At 37.4% G+C, this 18,675-nt stretch overlaps 1 protein-coding gene across 29 annotated transcripts in view; it reads right to left on the bottom strand.

Annotated features, from left to right (window-relative positions):
- The window catches only part of PCM1 (pericentriolar material 1), an 89,579-nt gene extending 74,943 nt beyond the window's left edge, over positions 1–14,636 (bottom strand). For 13 of the 29 annotated variants that reach the window (XM_057696511.1, XM_057696505.1, XM_057696510.1 and 10 more), the window contains exons 1-2: positions 14,280–14,635; positions 12,635–12,705 (exon numbers count right to left, since the gene is read on the bottom strand). The gene's annotated coding sequence lies outside the window, so the exon portion shown is untranslated. Of the gene's footprint in view, positions 1–12,634; positions 12,706–12,854; positions 12,874–14,088; positions 14,107–14,279 lie in introns of those variants that run through there. The other 16 variants (XM_057696500.1, XM_057696491.1, XM_057696502.1 and 13 more) reach the window with 4 other exon arrangements.
- Positions 14,637–18,675: the final 4,039 nt, after the last annotated feature.

The following is an 18,675-nucleotide window of genomic DNA, read 5'->3' on the forward strand; positions in this document are numbered from 1 at the left end:
ACCAACATTCGAATTATAGGCATCCCAGAAGAAGAAGAAAACAAGAAAGGGTCTGAGAAAATATTTCAAGAGGTTCTAGTGGAAAACTTCCCCAACATGGGGAAGGAAATAATTAACCAAGTCCAAGAAGCACAGAGAGTCCCATACAGAATAAACCCAAGGAGAAATACACCAAGGCACATATTAATCGAACTAACATCAATTAAACACAAAGAAAAAATATTAAAAGCAGCAAGAGAAAAGCAACAAATAACATAAAAGGGAAAACCCATAAGGATAACAGCTGACCTTTCTACAGAAACTCTGCAGGCCAGAAGGGAATGGTAGGAAATACTGAAAGCCCTGAAAGAGAGAAACCTACAGCCAAGAATACTCTACCCAGCAAGAATCTCATTCATATTCGACGGAGAAATCAAAAGCTTTCCAGACAAGCAAAAGTGAAGAGAATTCAGCACCACCAAACCAGCCTTACAACAAGTGCTAAAGGAACTTCTCTAAGTAGGACACACAAGAAAAGGAAAAGACCTACAAAAACAAACCCAAAACAATTAAGAAAATGGTAACTGGAACACACATGTCAATAATCACCTTAAATGTAAATGGATTAAATGCTCCAACCAAAAGACACAGACTGGCTGAATGGATACAAAAACAAGACCCTTCTATATGCTGCCTACAAGAAACCCACTTCAGACCAAGGGACACATATAGACTGAAAGTAAAGGGATGGAAAAAGATATTCCATGCAAATGGAAGTCAAAAGAAAGCTGGAGTAGCAATACTCATATCAGACAAATTAGACTTGAAAGTAAAGACTATTACAAGAGACAAGGAAGGACTACATAATGATCAAGGGATCAATCCAAGAAGAACATATAACAATTGTAAATATCTATGCACCCAACACAGGAGCACCTCAATACATAAGGCAAATGCTAACAGCCATAAAAGGGGAAATAAACAGGAACACAATAACAGTAGCAGACTTTAACACCCCACTTACATGAATGGACAGATCATCCAAACAGAAAGTAAATAAGGACACACAAGCTTTATTTAAATGACACATTAGACCATCTCGACTTAATTGATATTAATAGGACATTCCATCCAAAAACGACAGAATACACTTTCTTCTCAAGTGCACGTGGAACATATTTCAGGATAGATCACATCTTGGGTCACAAATCAATCCTCAGCAAATTAAAGAAAGTTGAAATCATATCAAGCATCTTCTCTGACCACAGCGCCATGAGATTAGATATCAATTACAGGAAAAAAACTAAAAAATACAACCACATGGGGACTAAACAATACGCTATTAAACAACCAAGAAATCACTAAAGAAATCAAAGAGGAAATAAAAAACTATCTAGAAACAAATGACAATGAAAACACAACAACCCAAAAACCTATGGGACGCAGCAAAAGTAGTTCTAAGAGGGAATTTTATAGCGATACATTCCTACCTCAAGAAACAAGAAAAATACTGAAGAAACAACCTAACCTTACACCTAAAACAATGAGAGAAAGAAGAACAAAATAACCCCAAAGTGAGCAGAAGGAAAGAAATCATAAAGGTCAGATCAGAAATAAATGAAAAAGAAATGAAGGAAACAATAGCAAAGATCAATGAAACTAAAAGCTTGTTCTTTGAGAAGATAAACAAAATTGATAAACCATTAGCCAGACTCATCAGGAAGAAAAAGGAGAAGACGCAAATCAACAGAATTAGAAATGAAAAAGAAGTAACAACGGACACTGCAGAAATACAAAAGATCATGAGAGACTACTACAAACAACTATATGCCAATACACTGCATAACCTGGAAGAAATGGATACATTCTTAGAAAAGTACAATCTTCCAACACTGAACCAGGAAGAAATAGAAAACACGAACAGACCAACCACAAGTACGGAAATTGAGAGTGTGATTAAAAATCTCCCAACAAACAAAAGCCCAGGACCAGATGGCTTCATAGGCGAATTCTATCAAACATTTCGAGAAAAGTTAACACCCATCCTTCTCAAACTCTTCCAAAATATAGCAGAAGGAACACTCCCAAACTCATTCTATGAGGCCACCATCACCCTGATACCAAAACCAGGCAAAGATGTCACAAAAAAAGAACATTACAGGCCAACATCACTGATGAATATAGATGCAAAAATCCTCAACAAAATACTAGCTAACAGAATCCAACAGCACATTAAAAATATCATACACCATGATCAAGTGGAGTTTATCCCTGGAATGCAAGGATTCTTCAATATAAGCAAATTAATCAATGTGATATATCATATCAACAAATTAAAGGATAAAAACCATATGATAATCTCAACAGATGCAGTAAAAGCTTTTGACAAAATTCAACATCCATTTATGAGAAAAACTCTCCAGAAAATGGGCATAGAAGAAAATTACCTCAACATAATAAAAGCCATAGATGAGAAACCAAAAGCCAACATTGTTCTAAATGGGGAAAAACTGAAAGCATTCCCTCTAAGAACAGGAACAAGACAAGGGTGTCCACTCTCACCACTATTATTCAACATAGTTTTGGAAGTTTTAGCCACAGCAATCAAAGAAGAAAAAGAAATAAAAGGATTTCAAACTGGAAAAGAAGTAAAATTGTCACTCTTTGCAGATGACATGATATTATACATAGAAAACCCTAAAGATGCTACCAGGAAAATGCTAGCACTAATCGATGAATTTAGTAAAGTAGCAGGATACAAATTAATGCACAGAAATATCTTGCATTGCTATACACTAACAACGGAAGAGCAGAAAGAGAAATGAAGGAAACTCTCCCATTCACCACTGCAACCAAAAGAATAAAATACCTAGGAATAAACCTGCCTAAGGAGGCAAAAGATCTGTATGCAGAAAACTTTAAGACACTGATGAAGGAAATCAAAGAGGATACAAACAGATGGAGAGACATACCATGTTCTTGGATTGGAAGAATCAACATTGTGAAAATGACTATTCTACCCAAAACAATTTACAGATTCAACACAATCCCTATCAAATTACCAATGGCATTTTTCACAGAACTAGAGCAAGAAATCTTACGATTTGTATGGAAACACAAAAGACCCCGAATAGCCAAAGCAATCTCAAGAAGGAAAGATGGAGTTGGTGGAATTAGGCTTCCTGACTTCAAACTAAACTATACTACAAGGCCACAGTGATCAAGACAGTATGGTACTGGCACAAAAATAGAAAGGAAGATCAATGGAACAGAACAGAGAACCCAGAGGTAAACCCACGCACGTATGGGCACCTTATCTTTGACAAAGGAGGCAAGAATACACAACGGAAAAAAGCCCCTTCAGTAAGTGGTGCTGGGAAAACTGGACAGCTACATGTCAAAGAATGAAATTAGAACACGTCCTAACACCATACACAAAAATAAACTCAAACTGGATTAAAGACCTACATGTAAGGCCAGACACTATAAAACTCCTAGAGGAAAACACAGGCAGAACACTCTATGACACATCAAAGCAAGATCCTTTTGGACCCACCTCCTAGAATCATGGAAATAAAATCAAGAATAAACAAATGGGACCTCATGAAACTTAAAAGCTTTTGCACAGTGAAAGAAACCATAAACAAGACAAGAAGACAACCTTCAGAATGGGGGAAAATACTTGCCAACGAAGCAACGGACAAAGGATTAATCTCCAAAATATACAAGCAGCTCATGCAGCTTAATACCAAAAAAGCAAATAACCTGATCCACAAATGGGCAGACGACCTAAATACACATTTCTCCAAAGAAGACATACAGATGGCCAACAAACATATGAAAAGAGGCTCAACATCACTAATCATTAGAGAAATGCAAGTCAAAGCCACAATGAGGTATCACCTCACGCCGGTCAGAATGGCCATCATCAAAAAATCTAGAAACAATAAATGTTGGAGAGGGTGTGGAGAAAAGGGAACCCTCCTGCACTGTTGGTGGGAATGTAAGTTGGTACAGTCACTATGGAAAACAGTTTGGAGGTTCCTTAAAAGACTAAAAATGGAACTACCATATGATCCAGTAATCCCACTGCTGTGCATATACCCAAAGAAAATCATAATCCAAAAAGACACATGTACCATAATGTTCACTGCAGCACTATTTACAATAGCCAGGATATGGAAGCAACCTAAATGCCCATCAACAGATGAATGGATAAAGAAGATGTGGCACATATATACAATGGACTATTACTCAACCACAGAAAGGAATGAAATGGAGCTATATGTAGTGAGGTGGATAGATCTAGAGTCTGAAATACAGAGTGAAGGAAGCCAGAAAGAGAAAAACAAATACTGTATGCTAACTCACACATACGGAATCTAAAAAAATAGTACTGATGAACGCAGTGACAGGGCAAGAATAAGGATGCAGATGCAGAGAATGGACTGGAGGACATGCGGTTGGGGGGGGCGGCACAAAGGGGAAGGTGGGACGAAGTGAGAGAGTAGCACAGACATATTTACACTACCAACTGTAAAATAGATAGCTAGTGGGAAGTTGCTGTGTAACAAAGGGAGATCAACCTGATGCTGGGTGATGCCTTAGAGGGCCAGGACAGGGAGGGTAGGAGGGAGTCACGGGAGGGAGGGGCTATGGGGATATATGTATAAATACAGCTAATTGACTTTGGTGTACCTCAAAAGCTGGTACAAGAGTGTAAAGCAATTATATTCCAATAAGGAGCTTAAAAAAGAAAAAAAAAATGGTCCACATCAAAAAAGCTTTACTAAATAAATAACCAGAACACCACCACCACATATTAGTTATTTAGCATTGTTTTGAAACTGTTCCTACAAAAGAGAAAAATATGAAACAAATATTAATACTGAAAGAGAAAAGGTGGTATTCTTAAAGAATATGCATTTTAAAAGCCTAGAGAACTTCAAAATATCAGAAATAACCAGCTAGAATATACTGGGTAGAAATGATATCACTTATAATAGTGACAAAAAAATAAAGTTATCTAGATAATATATTTTTGCCCCATATAAAGAACCATTACTTTTTTAATTGAAGTATAGTTGATTTACATTTTTGTGCTAATTGCTGCTGTACAGCAAAATGATTCAGTTAAACAAATATAAGAAGCAATATTAAACTCTATAAAACAACATAAAAAATGTGAATAAGTAGAAAAACAATCTTTCCTAATGAAAAGACTAAATATTATGAATGTACCATTTATTCTAAATGTATAGACCTAATTAAATACCAAGAAAAATCCCACTGGGATTCTTTCTGGAATTTGACAAAATGATTCCAAAAACCATCGGGAAGAATAAACAAGTTAGAAAAAAAATTATCTGAAAAATAAAAGCAAGAACTGCAGGAGAGGTCAGTGAGTAGAAAATTAGTCCCAAAATATTCAACTACATTAAGTATCTATATGATTAAATTAGTACCACCCAAAAAGAAAATCCGCAAATAAACCCAATTCAAAAAATTTAATGACAGAAATTAATTATAGCTAACATCTATTTTTTTCACTATACGCCAAGCACCATGCTAAATATTTTATGTGCGTTTATCATTTAATCTTCCCAACAATTGTGCAGTACTGGATTACTCAGTAGATGGGACAGTTTGCTAACGATGTTGAAAAAAGTTTATTTAGAGCTTTAACAGGCTTCCTAAACCAGGATTCTTCATCTTAAACACAGAACACAGAAAAATGATTTGAGTGACAATTTTCTCTATTCTCCCAAGGATGGTACATACCCAGTACCATTCCAGACACAAAGAATAGGAATTCATTCACAGTAAACAACAGATGCCTTAGAGCAGTAGAGCTTAATTCCCTCCCAACTGAAAGACTGCCTTATACTATAACACCAAGATACTACCTAGTAGATTAAAAATAGAAAATATGAAAGTGTCAAATAACAGACAAGAAAAAAGAATGACTTTAAAAATAGAGATTTTACTAATTTGAAATGCAGAAATAAAAAGGAGTATGTCCAACCGATTTTATTCACATACAAGCGAATCCTAAGTATGCTGAGTATAAACAGTAAATGACAAATGGAGAAATCTGAAAGAAATACAAAGTATATAGTTAATATCTTTATTAAAAAATGCTTGCATGAAAGCAATTGTTGGTTGCAGGGGTAGAAACGTGATGATTTTTGCTCTTTTCTCTGTCATATATTTTCAGCAATATTTTACATCATTTTTTATACTCAAAATATATTTAAGAACTTTGCAAAATAACTGATACTCATAAAGAGGTATGTCCAGTGAACTGAAATGACTCATTTAAATGAAACATTTTACAACTACCTTTTTCTAGATGTATTGATATAATCTGCAATATTAAAGAAAAGGAGCTTAAAAAAATACATAAGCAGTAGAGGTGATAATGATACTTAACATTACTAAAAGCAACTTATCTTAAAACGGAAATTAGAATAGAAAATTATTAAAATATTTAAGTATAAAAACTCTTACCAATTTTTTCTTTTTGTAAAATAGAGTATGTTACATTTTCTATCAGTAGAGTAATAAGGTAAGTTTACTTTAAGATAAATTATCAAGAATATATTCAGAGAGATGTTTTATACTCAATTTTTATTATGATGAATTCCCCCTAAAATGAAAAGCTTTTTCTAAAGATCTATTTATAGGCTAACGACTTTGAACACTATTAATATAAGTTTCTAAAACAATTTAAAAACACATTAAAATTAGTTTGGGAAAAATATATTAACTATTTTTTAAAATCTTTTTTAAAAGCCATTTACTAAAAGAAGTCTATTAAGTTTATAAACAACTCTGTCCGCTGTTTTATTGTGATCGACATAAGATGAGATCAAGTATTTAGTAACTTACTAATAATGACACCAAATGGTTTAAAAGTCACACTCCTACAGAAGTAAAATTATCAGTATGAAGCTAAAGAAATAATAACATGTGGATCGATTCTCAATGTATTAACATTCAGCTGATTTTTCTATGGGAGTAGCTCTCTCACCCTATAAAAGGTAGAAAACAAAGGCAAGTCATTTTTCTTCTTTATGTCAGCCTTTCTGCCTCAAAGTCATCATCAAAGCTGCAGATCTCTCTACCTTCTAAATTTTATCTGTAAACTCATTAATATAAACTATTTATATAGTTTTTGATTATTTTATGATTATTATTACAAACTATTATTTGTATAGAAAGATTTCCAATAATCAAAACACTAGGTATGTAGAGAAGAGGACCAATGCAAGAAAAATTTTTTATGGCAGAATCAATGGAACTTGGTGACTATAATGATGTAGGAGATGAGGCAGCAAGGAATGAGTTAAAGGATGACTCCCAGGTTTCTAGCCTGAACAAATGCATATATGACAATGCATTCAGAGTAATTTGAAAAGAAACAATTTTCTGTTGTTGATAGAAGATGATGTTCAGTTTTAGAAACATTTGAGATACCTATTGTATACCCAATTAAATTTGTCTAGTGGGCAAATACTTATCCCTCAGAAGTGAAATCTAGGCTAGAGAGATTTGTAAATCATCAACTCATAAAAAACTTAAAGTGGTACAGAAGGTTCAGGGAGAAGATAAAGAGTAAGAGATGAAGACTGAATCTTAAAAGACACTGGTGTTTAGGGCTTCCTAGGTGGCACAGTGGTTAAGAATCCGTCTGCCAATGCAGGGGACACAGGTTCGATCCCTGCTCCAGGAAGATCCCACATTCCGCGGAACAACTAAGCCCGTGCGCCACAACTACTCAGCCTGCACTTTACAGCCCTTGAGCCACAACTATTGAGCCCATGTGCTGCAACTACTGAAGCCCATGCGCCTCTAGCCCGAGCTCCGCAACAAGAGAATCCATGGCAATGAGGAGCCCACGCACCACAACAAAGAGTAGTCCCCACTCAACGCAACTAAAAGCTCGCACACAGCAAAAAAGACCCAACACAGGCAATAAAATAAATAAGTAAATAAATAAATAAATTTTTAAAAATTAAAAAAAAAAAGACACTGGTATTTAAAAGAGAAAGGAAAAGAACACTAAGCAGATACATAAAGACAGGAGGGAAACCAGAAGAATGTGCTAAAAGGGGGTATATAAAGAAGAATATAAAGAAGGAGAGTATGATAAGAATGCCACGTTACTTTGTCATATAAGGAAAGTAGTGAGTAGTGTGCACTTGGATTTAGCAACAAGGAGGTTACTGACAACCTTGGTAAGAATCAATTCCATAACAAGTGCATTTAATGACGGGAAGGGGAAAAAAATAAAGAAAGTGATGAGGTGATTATTTTCAAGCAATCAGCCTATGAAGGAAAGCAGGTAGAGATGGCCAAGAAGAAAGTTTCCTCAAAAGGGAGGCATCTTGAGCACATTTAAAATTTGTCAGGATAGAGCTCATACAGGGCGAGAATGAAGATGCAAAAGAGAAAGGAGATAAATTGTGGGGTCTCTGAAAAATCGGGAGCAACTGGGATCCAGGCCGTAAGAAAATTAGCTTTAGATAGGCAAAGGAGCACCTTTCTCATGGAAACAAAAGAAAAGGAAGAAAGGACAGAATTGCATACAGGCTGGTTAGCAGATCTGGTGGTAGGAAGTTGAGAGAGTTTGTTAAGAGACGTGAAGTAAAAAGGATTGCTCATTAAATGTGCGAGGGTAAGATGACAGTGCCTGAGAGACTGGGGAACAGTGATGAAGAATAACTGTAGGCAGCACTAAGGACTCAGATGAGAGTGGAGAACATTCACTGATATCCCTAATATATCACTAGTCTGCAGTGTGAATTTTTTTTACCCCAGCAGTGCTCATCAGCCTTGGTATAAACACTCCACTGAATACGACCAAGGTTGGGATTTTGCCAGGGAGGTTTAATAGAAAGACAATGAGATGGGAAGCTGAAGCCACTACACAACAATTAGTGCAAGTGATGGATGACAGTATGTGAAGCTGAATGCAGATAAAAGCAATATTCTACTTCAAACAAGCACTTCTATCCATCCTATGACCTACTAAACTAAGTTGAAACTATTATTTTTAAGTCTCATTTTGCTATTTCTGACAGCCTATTTGGTTCCCTTATCTTAAAAGGATATGAAATGCAAAAATATCATGGCAATTTATAAGCTACTTTCAGTGACTGATCTTTCTAAAGAAAATCCTTCAGAAAGAGAAAGAATCCTATAGGATTCTTACTATAGAGAAGTATTATATATATCTAAGTAGAGTATCACAGTATTAATTATGATGGAAATACCCATGGTTGACTAAAGTTACCTTTGAAATAAAAATACAAAGTAAAGAAAAAATTAATCAAAAAAAGAAAAAAGGATTATTTTTCCAAAAATCTTCACAATTCAGATATTATTTCTCAAATGGTATTATTCATAACTGTCTTTGGAAATACCTTACTTCTCAACTGACAGCTATAAAATCAAGGTTTTAGAAATACTCCTCCAAGGACTTCCCTGGTGGCGCAGTGGTTAAGAAATACTCATCCAAATAAAATAATGTAGAAAGTATAGGTTTCTTCCTAAATATTTACTTAGAGTCACAAAATAACCAATGCTGGTATTTTATGTTATCTGTACAAGTTTTCTAAAGGTTGCATTATTTGGAATATTTCTTTTACTAATTATATAAAGCAATAACCAGTATACTGTGTTGAAAGCCTTAATACAGTGCACAGCCATACTAATCACTTTTAATGGAAACTGAGAAGAAAATGCCTAAATTTCTGGCATTATATGTTGTTTAGTTTCATTTGAGGAATTTCTCAATTTCTTCTCTGTACTTAAAAATCATACAGATCTTTTCCATAGTTCTTTCAACTTGATACTTTCTAAAAATTTCAATAATTTTCTAGAACTTAAAATATCTCTTTATAATTACCCTTTTTAAATTAAAAAAAAAAACTCTTAAGGTATTAGGGGGAGGAGAATGAATAGATTACAACAATAGACTGCAATATAACACTCAATTTGAATCAACAAAAATTTGATTAGACCTCATTACGTACCAAGTATTGCACTGGGTCTATCTTATGGTACAGTTAATCTGTGTAAAGCATTTCCACACCAAGAAAATTTAATATATCCTTGCTCTCTACAAAAGCAAATGAGGGTTGGGGGGGGAATGAATTGGGAGATTGGGACTGCCATACATACATTACGAATAAGAAAAAAAAATCAACTTGTACACTTTATATATATGCAGTTTATTTTATGTCAATTTTATGTCAATTTTATCTCAATAAAAGTTCTTAAAACAAAAAAAGCAAATTGAGAACCCTGAGGTCAATTAAATTCTGCTTGCTAAAACCTCTTCCTCTCTACAATTTATGTTCAAAACCTGTCACTTCATTGTCATTGATTACATATACCTCCCTAGGCACATCTATACACCCTGCTATAACCAACTGCAATCTTCACTGCCACTCCATCCCATACTCATTACTGATAACAGCTCTTCCTATGATCTCTTTCCACTGGACCATTACAAACAAACTCCCTATACATCCTCCATCTGTTTTCAAACATTCCTCCTGCTTCTTTGGCTTCAATAAAAACTCAAGTCACTCTAAAAGCACTATTTCCTAGAAATCATTTCTAAAAGAAGATACTCCTCTTCCTCGTCTTTCAGATACATGGGGCAAAGGATACCATTTGCAGGCCGTTCTTATTTAACAATGCTTAACCTTCCTCTTTCGAACAAATCAACCATCAAAAATGCCACTCTCCCTATCTTGGGTGCCATTTCCTACTGTCCACCCCAAGACAGTCAAACTTTTCTTGATAATAACTGGCTCGTGGTTTCACTCTTCACCTCATTCTGTGCTTTCATGACCTGAACATTTATAATGATTTTTCTAAGACTCTGACCTCAGTTCCAACATCCATCTCATCTTCTCTATTCCAATACTATTTATACTCTGAACAGATACTTTGTTCAAGATCCTGAACTTCTGAAACCCCTCTTTCTGAACCTAAGTCCTTGCATTCTACTTCTCTCACTTGCTCATTCCTGCTGAACCTACCCTTGGCCCTGCTGTATACTTCCAGCCCCTTGATCATTTCTCTTTCCAGGAACCCGTTAAACCCTCGTTTTCTTACTCAACCCCAAATACAAACCCAAGCAAGCCATTCCAAAAATGTCTTGCTAGCATCCTTGGCCTCCTCACCTATTTGCCTATTTTATCAACTCAATTCTGGATAAACCCCATTACCTATTCTCTTTGCTTCTACTCTCAAACTCAAAGGTAAGGTCAGTCAAATAGTTATAAAATGGCATCAACTGTGTCTTTAAGGTATATTATACCATACTACACACTCACTTTCAAAATGTAGGTTTACTCGCTGAGGTAAGGAACCTTATCTGTTTTGCTCACTGCGGTATCTCTAGTACTTTACAGCCATTAAGTGGCACATTGTAGGCACTCAACCAAATTTGTAAGATGAATGTACTGCTATGAACCCCTTTCTGGCTTCTTAATAAATTCTCTAGTGTGATTATTCCAAACACTTTCTATTTTTTCCAAATCGAGAAAACTAAGGTCTTTTAAAGTGAATTTAACTCAACTGCCCTATATTTTTATTCTATTTTATCCATCTACTCTAATGTGTTAAAAGGAAAATTATTTTGACTGATTTTATAACTTTTTATTTTATCAAATGCCTATTACACACACTCCAGTGTTAAGAACTCTAATACACAACCTCACATTTGACCTTGCCCAAATTCCACTTCTCTTGTCTTATTCTGTTATACTCTTTCAATTAAAAGAAAAAAATACCAAGAATTACAATTAGGATATAAATCAATGGCCAATCTATATTTTCTCATGGTAGCCTATTTCATAAGGGAGCTGAAGATTTGTCTGCTTTCCCAGAAAGTAAGGATACAGTAAACATATTTCGAAAATGGGCTGTCTTAAAATTTTACAAATAGAATTAAATTTTGAGATTTTTTAAAAAAAGAGTAATTATTGCTAAAATGCTTCTAACACAAATTTCTTCTAATCCTCATCCTTTAGTCATTTAATTTCTGAATGGTCCTTAGCAAACAATTACTTAACTTTCCCTCAATGAACTTACACTGACTTTTTTCTGTTAGTCAGAGAAATGTCTTTACAAAACGAGCATTTGACAATGCACTGTGCACAGAAACTAATGTTTAAAGTAATTTTAGACAGCTTATAAAAAACAAACAAACAACAATATATATAACAAGCTCAAAAAGTAGAGGACTTTGTGAATAAAAAATAAAAACAGCCAATTAATAGAAAAGTTGTATAAGATGACTTAAGGTTAAATGAGTTCGGAAGAAGAGGCTTTCCAAACAATTGTTACAGGACACATTCAAACTCAAATGTGCTGAAGAGGAAATTCTGTGCAAAAACATTTAAAAAGGTACTGCATAAACTATTCTAGTATTTAATAATTAGCAATGATATGGCTCTTTTCAAACAAATGTATGAAGGTAGACCAAAGTGACATGCCAAAAAGCAGGACAAACAGGGCAGCAAACCTAGACCATTTGTTCACTACATGCACTGGTATTTTATAACCATATCCATCATAAAGTCTTCTTCAACTATAACACTAAGGCCAATAACATACAATGATGTCAAATTACCTGTTTAGAAACTAGTTTTTGCAGCTCAGAAACGGCTCCTTTCCTGCTTTGCACCTTAAAGCTGTTGTGTGCTTATGATAAAAAAAAAAAAATCACTTTAGTAAATTACACTATGAAGTACAGAATAACAAATACTAACTATATTTATAACCTAAAGTATGTTCAGAAAATCAAGAGAAAAGGAAAAATCCAATTTATCAATATTTTAAATTCAACTTACTTTAATCCTTTAGGAAAACAACGTGGCATACATGTTTTAATTCTCCAAACTTGTAAGATCCTACCAAACAACAATGTGATACCTTAATATCTACTTTGGAATATAATGAAATTATAATATAATCATCATGGAAAAACCCATGCCAAAGTTTACTCTTAAGAGTGATCAAGTCATTTACTTCCTGTCACTCAAAACTATTCCAGAACTTTGCATACCCCTTGATGAGGAAATTTTTATTTAAAAGCTAGCTACTTCATTAAAAAATAACCTTGTCACTACTTAAACGCAAGGTTTACACTCAGTTCAAAAACTCAGAATTATAATGCTTTCCAGTGGCTCTAACTGGGAAGGTGATAGGGAAAGAAAGGAGCAGGTGCACCCTAGGCTTTACAACACCCACTTCAGTAACCAGAGAATACAAGAAGGCGGAGTCTGGAAAGCAGTTACGGGGCGGGGGTGGAAGGGGCGCCCAGAAAGCCCGCTTCTTACAGCGCCAAAACACGATCCGTCACCCGTAGAGCACACGACACAGACCTTGAATCGGCCCCCTCGAATTTTTTTTTTTTTCTGATAGGGCGAGATGTTTTAGAGTGAGCAGCGGGATGAAAAGTTTGGACGACCCGCCTCCCTAGCGGGGCCTACTACTTAATCCCCAAACACCCGTTGCTGCAAAGCAAGCAACGTTGCCCGAATCCCATTCGGCAATTTGTTTTTCCCCACCCTGGGCCCATCCAAACTGGACTGCAGTAAGGGATGGACAAGGGGCGCAAAGGAAGGGGGCAGGGAAGAGCTCTGAAATTAACATTCCCCTCGCAAGCAGAAACCCCAAAGTCAGGAACGCCTCCCTCGGCCCTTCTGCTCTAGGAACGCCCGAGACAGCAGAAGTCCCACTGCTCACAGCCAACCCCAAAGTCGCGTCGACTCCTCACCCGCCCTTCTCCACCCCAAATTCTGGACCTCGAGAGGCCCACAGAATAGAATTTAGGGGATAGGGTGGGAAAGGCGCAGTGACGAAGACGAAGGCCACTAAGGCCCCTTGCTATGTCAAACTGGACCCACTGCCCCTGGCAACCAAACCGTAGCCCCCACTCCGCTTCCTCCACTCTCAAGGGACATTCCTGGAGCGCCCGAGTTGGCGCAGCGCGGCCTCCTCCCCAGGGCCAGAAAGAGAGAGAGGGGCGGGGAGGCAAGAAGGGGGTTCAGCAGTCGCCAAGATGCCTCTCTGGATGCTCACCCCGAGATCGCGTCGGTCGGCCCGGGGGAGCAGGCGACTGCCCGCCCAGCAGCAAGAAGACCCAGGAGCCCAGACAGAGGCGTGGGCCCAAGGCCAGGCCCTACAGGGTCAAGTGTCCCCGGGCCGTTGCTCTCCCGCCCCTACGCCGCGCTGCCCTCGGTTGCCAAGGGCTGGGGACGCGCAGGCATTACCTGTAAACGAAGCAGCCGCTCCTGCCAAGGGCGGGGTAGCGGTCAGCCCCCACGACCCGCCACTAGCGGCGGGCCTCCCTTAGAGACCGCAGCAGGGAGAGTCCCCAAGTTCCCTGGCTGCTTAGGGCCCAATGGCCGCCTTGTCTGCCTCAGCTACTCGGCGCCAACCGCCGCAGCCAGCGCCATCTTAGGATCTCATTGTGGTGGGAGAAGAGGGGCGGGGGGACTGCAGAGGGGGCAACGCGCCGGGAGACATGCGCCGTCTCCTCGGCAACGGCCGCGCGGGGGCGAAATTCGCCCGGGCGGGAGCCGCACTGCGTTCAGCGTTCTAGACTGGAGTCATGTGACCGGCTGGAGTCCGTGTTATTACCTCTGGCTCCGGAGCCGGGTGACGAGTACACAAACGAACCACTAGAAACTACATATCCCAGAATGCTAACTCGATCTTGGGTTCTACGCGCCCGCTCGTTCTACAAATCCCAGCATGCTGTGCGCTTCCGCCTCCTCCAGCGGGAAGGTCGCGGCCTGTGAGGAAGTGGCTGGACCCCCACCTCCCATCCCCCTTTAGGCAGCTGGAGAGAGAGCGGAGGCGCGTTCTGGTTTTGCGTGGGGGGTGCCAGCTCCGGACAGCGCCGGAAGGAGGAGAAAAGGCGAGAGATGGGGATCTCTCTCCACCCACATCCCTGTCACGAAGGGATGGAAACGAAAGAGTGTTTACAGTCTGGGCCTAATTTTACACGTGAGGAGATAGATCCACGCCAATTAATTGGCCAAACATTGTATAGCTGGTCAGTGGGAGAATCATCGGTGTTAGTAATTAATGCCACCTGCATTAATCCGCTACTTTTCCTTAGAAGAACCAGATGATTTTCATCAAAATTTGACCTGGAGAAATGTTGTCTAAAACTGTAGTCTCTCAAGTCCCTTTTTATTTACTCGCTTCTCTCAGCAGCGGCCATGTTAAGGTTAGTATGTCGGCGAGTACTCTCTCAAACCCCCCAAATGCGGTAAAATGACAATTAAGGCCTTCAGTGTGGCTAATTGAAAGGTTTAAACACTGGTCACTTTTTCTTGCGTGCAAGACATGTTTTTCGACAGTTTGTAATTGTAGGATAACTTTGTTTTAAGTGAAATAAGGGTAGGAGGAATGAAGAATGGTCACTGGAGTTCTAACAGCAAATCGTCCTCAGTTACCGATAGAAATTGTTCACAATACCAGTTAATAGAAATAGAAGTACAAGAAAAAAATAAAAAAATAAAAAAATAAAAAGAAATAGAAGTACATAATTAAGATAAATAAAGCCCATCCTGTTGCTGTAATTTGCAACTGAATCCGGGTGCAGTTTTAGTGCAATGATCTTTGACACTTTGTCATACATTTTTAAGTACCTTGTGTGTGTCTAACAGTGCTGATTACTTAGGTAACAAAAACATAGTCCCTGCCCTTTAAGAACTCATATTTTAGTGAGCGATGAAGGAATAGGGTGTAATGTAAATAAATTCTGTTTCATAAGAGAACAAAGTGCTTGGGAACTCACAACACAGAATAGCTAATGGGCTAGGTGTTTACTGTCGTCCAGTGTGCCCTAGGCCTCATTGTAATTCCACCAATCCCTAGCTCTAAGGTTTTGGGCAAGTTACTTAACCTTTCTGCGCCTCAGTGGCCCCATCTCTGAAATGAGGGGGAGGAACAAATAATAATGCCTACCTTAGAAGGATTTCTTTTTCTAAGTAGTGTTTATTCTATGCTAGACACAGAACACAGAATTAGCATTTCATCCATTGTGATTTTCTTAATTCTCACAACTGTCCTGAGGATAGTGGTTCTGCATCAGTTCCATTTTACTAATAAGAGGTTAAATAAATTACCAAAGTTCTTACAGCTCCAAGTGGGAGAGCCCAGGTTTAAACTGAGGTCTGCTGACTCCTTGGAGGACTTTTTTGATTAAGAAAATGCATAGGAAAAAAATACAGGCACATGGTAAGCCATCACCATCATCACTGTTTTATGCATATATATTATTTTTAAATATGTAGAAACTATTGTCATTGAAACAATTCACATGGGTTCAGAAGCACCACTGGAATCATTATAGTCATGTTTTTTGAATTTATGAACCATAAAAAATGCAAATACTATTACTTGTCTGGTGGTGGGAGGAGTCTGAGAAATTTTTACATTAAAATGGGATCCTCAAACTAAATATGGGCATTATTGATCTTAACAGAGGAGAGAGGACCCCCCCAAATGATGAAATTATCTTGGATTTCTAAAACCTTCACATCTAATTTAGGAATCAAAAAATGAAACAATTTAGTATGAGTAGTGTATGAATATCGCAAATAAATGATACAGACAGTAAGTACTTTAGGAATGCAGAGGAAGAGTATATTAAGTATATTATATTGCCTCAAAGATGATGATAGCTCCAGGGTTTCTAAGTAGGATGAAATTAGGGGCAACAGTCTGGTGGAAATGTAAATGGGGAACACGAGTGGCCTCTAAGAGATACAGTTTGAAACTACATCTCAGTTTTCCACATTTGAAAAAAAAAAGTATTAAAGATGGGTGAGGAGGCCTAAGTGGAAGAATGATGTTCAAAAAAAAGGATCACACCTGTAACACAGATAATAAATACATCCAAAATAAGCAATGGATAATGCAGAAAACAGACTGGGTCAAGCAGAGGATTCATGTGATGGGGATGGGGAGGCAGGAGAAGAAAGCCAGCTCCATGAACAGGTTGGGGTCAAACTGTACAAAATCTTAAATGTTGATATGAAAGGTCTGGGCTTTGTTCAACAGATAGTGTGAAACTAGTTGAGGGTTTGGAAGAGTCAATGATATAGTAAAGTAGTTATTTTTAAGACTTTAATGGCAATGCTTAGAACACACTAGGGAGAGCAGAGGAGAGGGGAAAGAGACAAAGAACAGGTGGTAACTGGCATGAAGTAATTAAGGCCCAGCCAAAGGTGGTAGCAGAATGAATCAAGTCAAGGAGTTGGGATCTGATGGTAAATTAAATCAGTTGTCATGCTGTGTAATATATCATTTGTTTCTGTTATTTGATATTTAGTATGACACTGACCAGAGGGCACTTAAAATATAATATTTTGTGCTATATTGTTTATCTCTTTAACGTGTTCTGTAGTCCTTTACCCACAGATAGATTTCAAGCATGGCTAGAGCAGAAACCCTGCCTTTTATGCTTCTTTATATCCCAAATGCCTTAACAGTTCATTTATTTTGATGTTCATTAATTTGGTCTCTGAAGACAGTTTTTTGCAGTACCTAGTTTTAACCTGCAGGTGGTGATAAAACTTAAAGGAAAAACCTTCAGCGACCACTATACTACTATTTTTTTAACTGACTTTAAGATTGTTTTTATTATGTGATTTTTGATAAGACTCAAGAAAATGTATGACATTTATGTAAATTATAAAATACAATAAGAAAAGAAACACTCAAGAACCCACTTCCTAACCTAAAACATAGAATATAATCAGTATATTTAAGAACCCCTGTGCTTTCCACCAAACTCATTCCCCTTTACCGACAAAAATACTATCTTGAATGATATCAATGTTACAATTCCTTCATTTTTCTTGTGTAACAATATGTATAGATCCCTAAGTAGTATATTTTTTTAGTTTTGCTTGTTTTTGAACTTCATATAAATGGTATCATACTGATTATATTCTTGCTTCACTTGTTTTCACTCATGTTCTTGAGATTCATCCATGTTGATGGGTAGAAAAACAAAGTCTATTAAGAGCAGAATGTAAAATTAATTTTTGAATAATCCTACAATTGACTATAAGTGATTTTATCTTTACTCTTTATCTTAGATTTGCAGGTAACTTGATAAAAAAAAGATTGATCATGTCATGCTGGGAACTGGTTGGAGACCTCTGGCCTAATTCTTACACCTTTTGGTTAAATTTGAGCACTTTACTGCTCTGCCTTAATTTAGCCCGGAGTTTCTCAGTCTGGGCATGATTGACATTTGGGGCTGGATGATTCTTTGTGGTGGGGGGCTGTCCTGTGCATTGCAGAATTCCTGGCCTCTTGTAGCCTGTAGCACGCTGCCTCCCCAGCTGTGACAATCAGAAGTGTCTCCTTACATTACCAAATAACCCTTGGAGTCAGGGTAGGGTCGGCAGTTCGGGTGTTGGGGGATTGTGAGGGTAAAATCACTCCTGATTGAAAAACACAGTCTAGTGTTTGCATTGAGAAAACCATATTATGATTTTTATGTACCTCTTTTGCTCAAAAACCCGAACGTATAAATAATTAAATCAATTAATTACTATGTAATTATATCAACTAATTATATCAAATCCACATGCATAAGTAATGTTTCAAGGCTCTTCTTCTGTTTCCCCCATATCTAAT

Source organism: Hippopotamus amphibius, chromosome 10, assembly GCF_030028045.1.
Source record: "Hippopotamus amphibius kiboko isolate mHipAmp2 chromosome 10, mHipAmp2.hap2, whole genome shotgun sequence".
NCBI classification, from domain to species: domain Eukaryota; kingdom Metazoa; phylum Chordata; class Mammalia; order Artiodactyla; family Hippopotamidae; genus Hippopotamus; species Hippopotamus amphibius.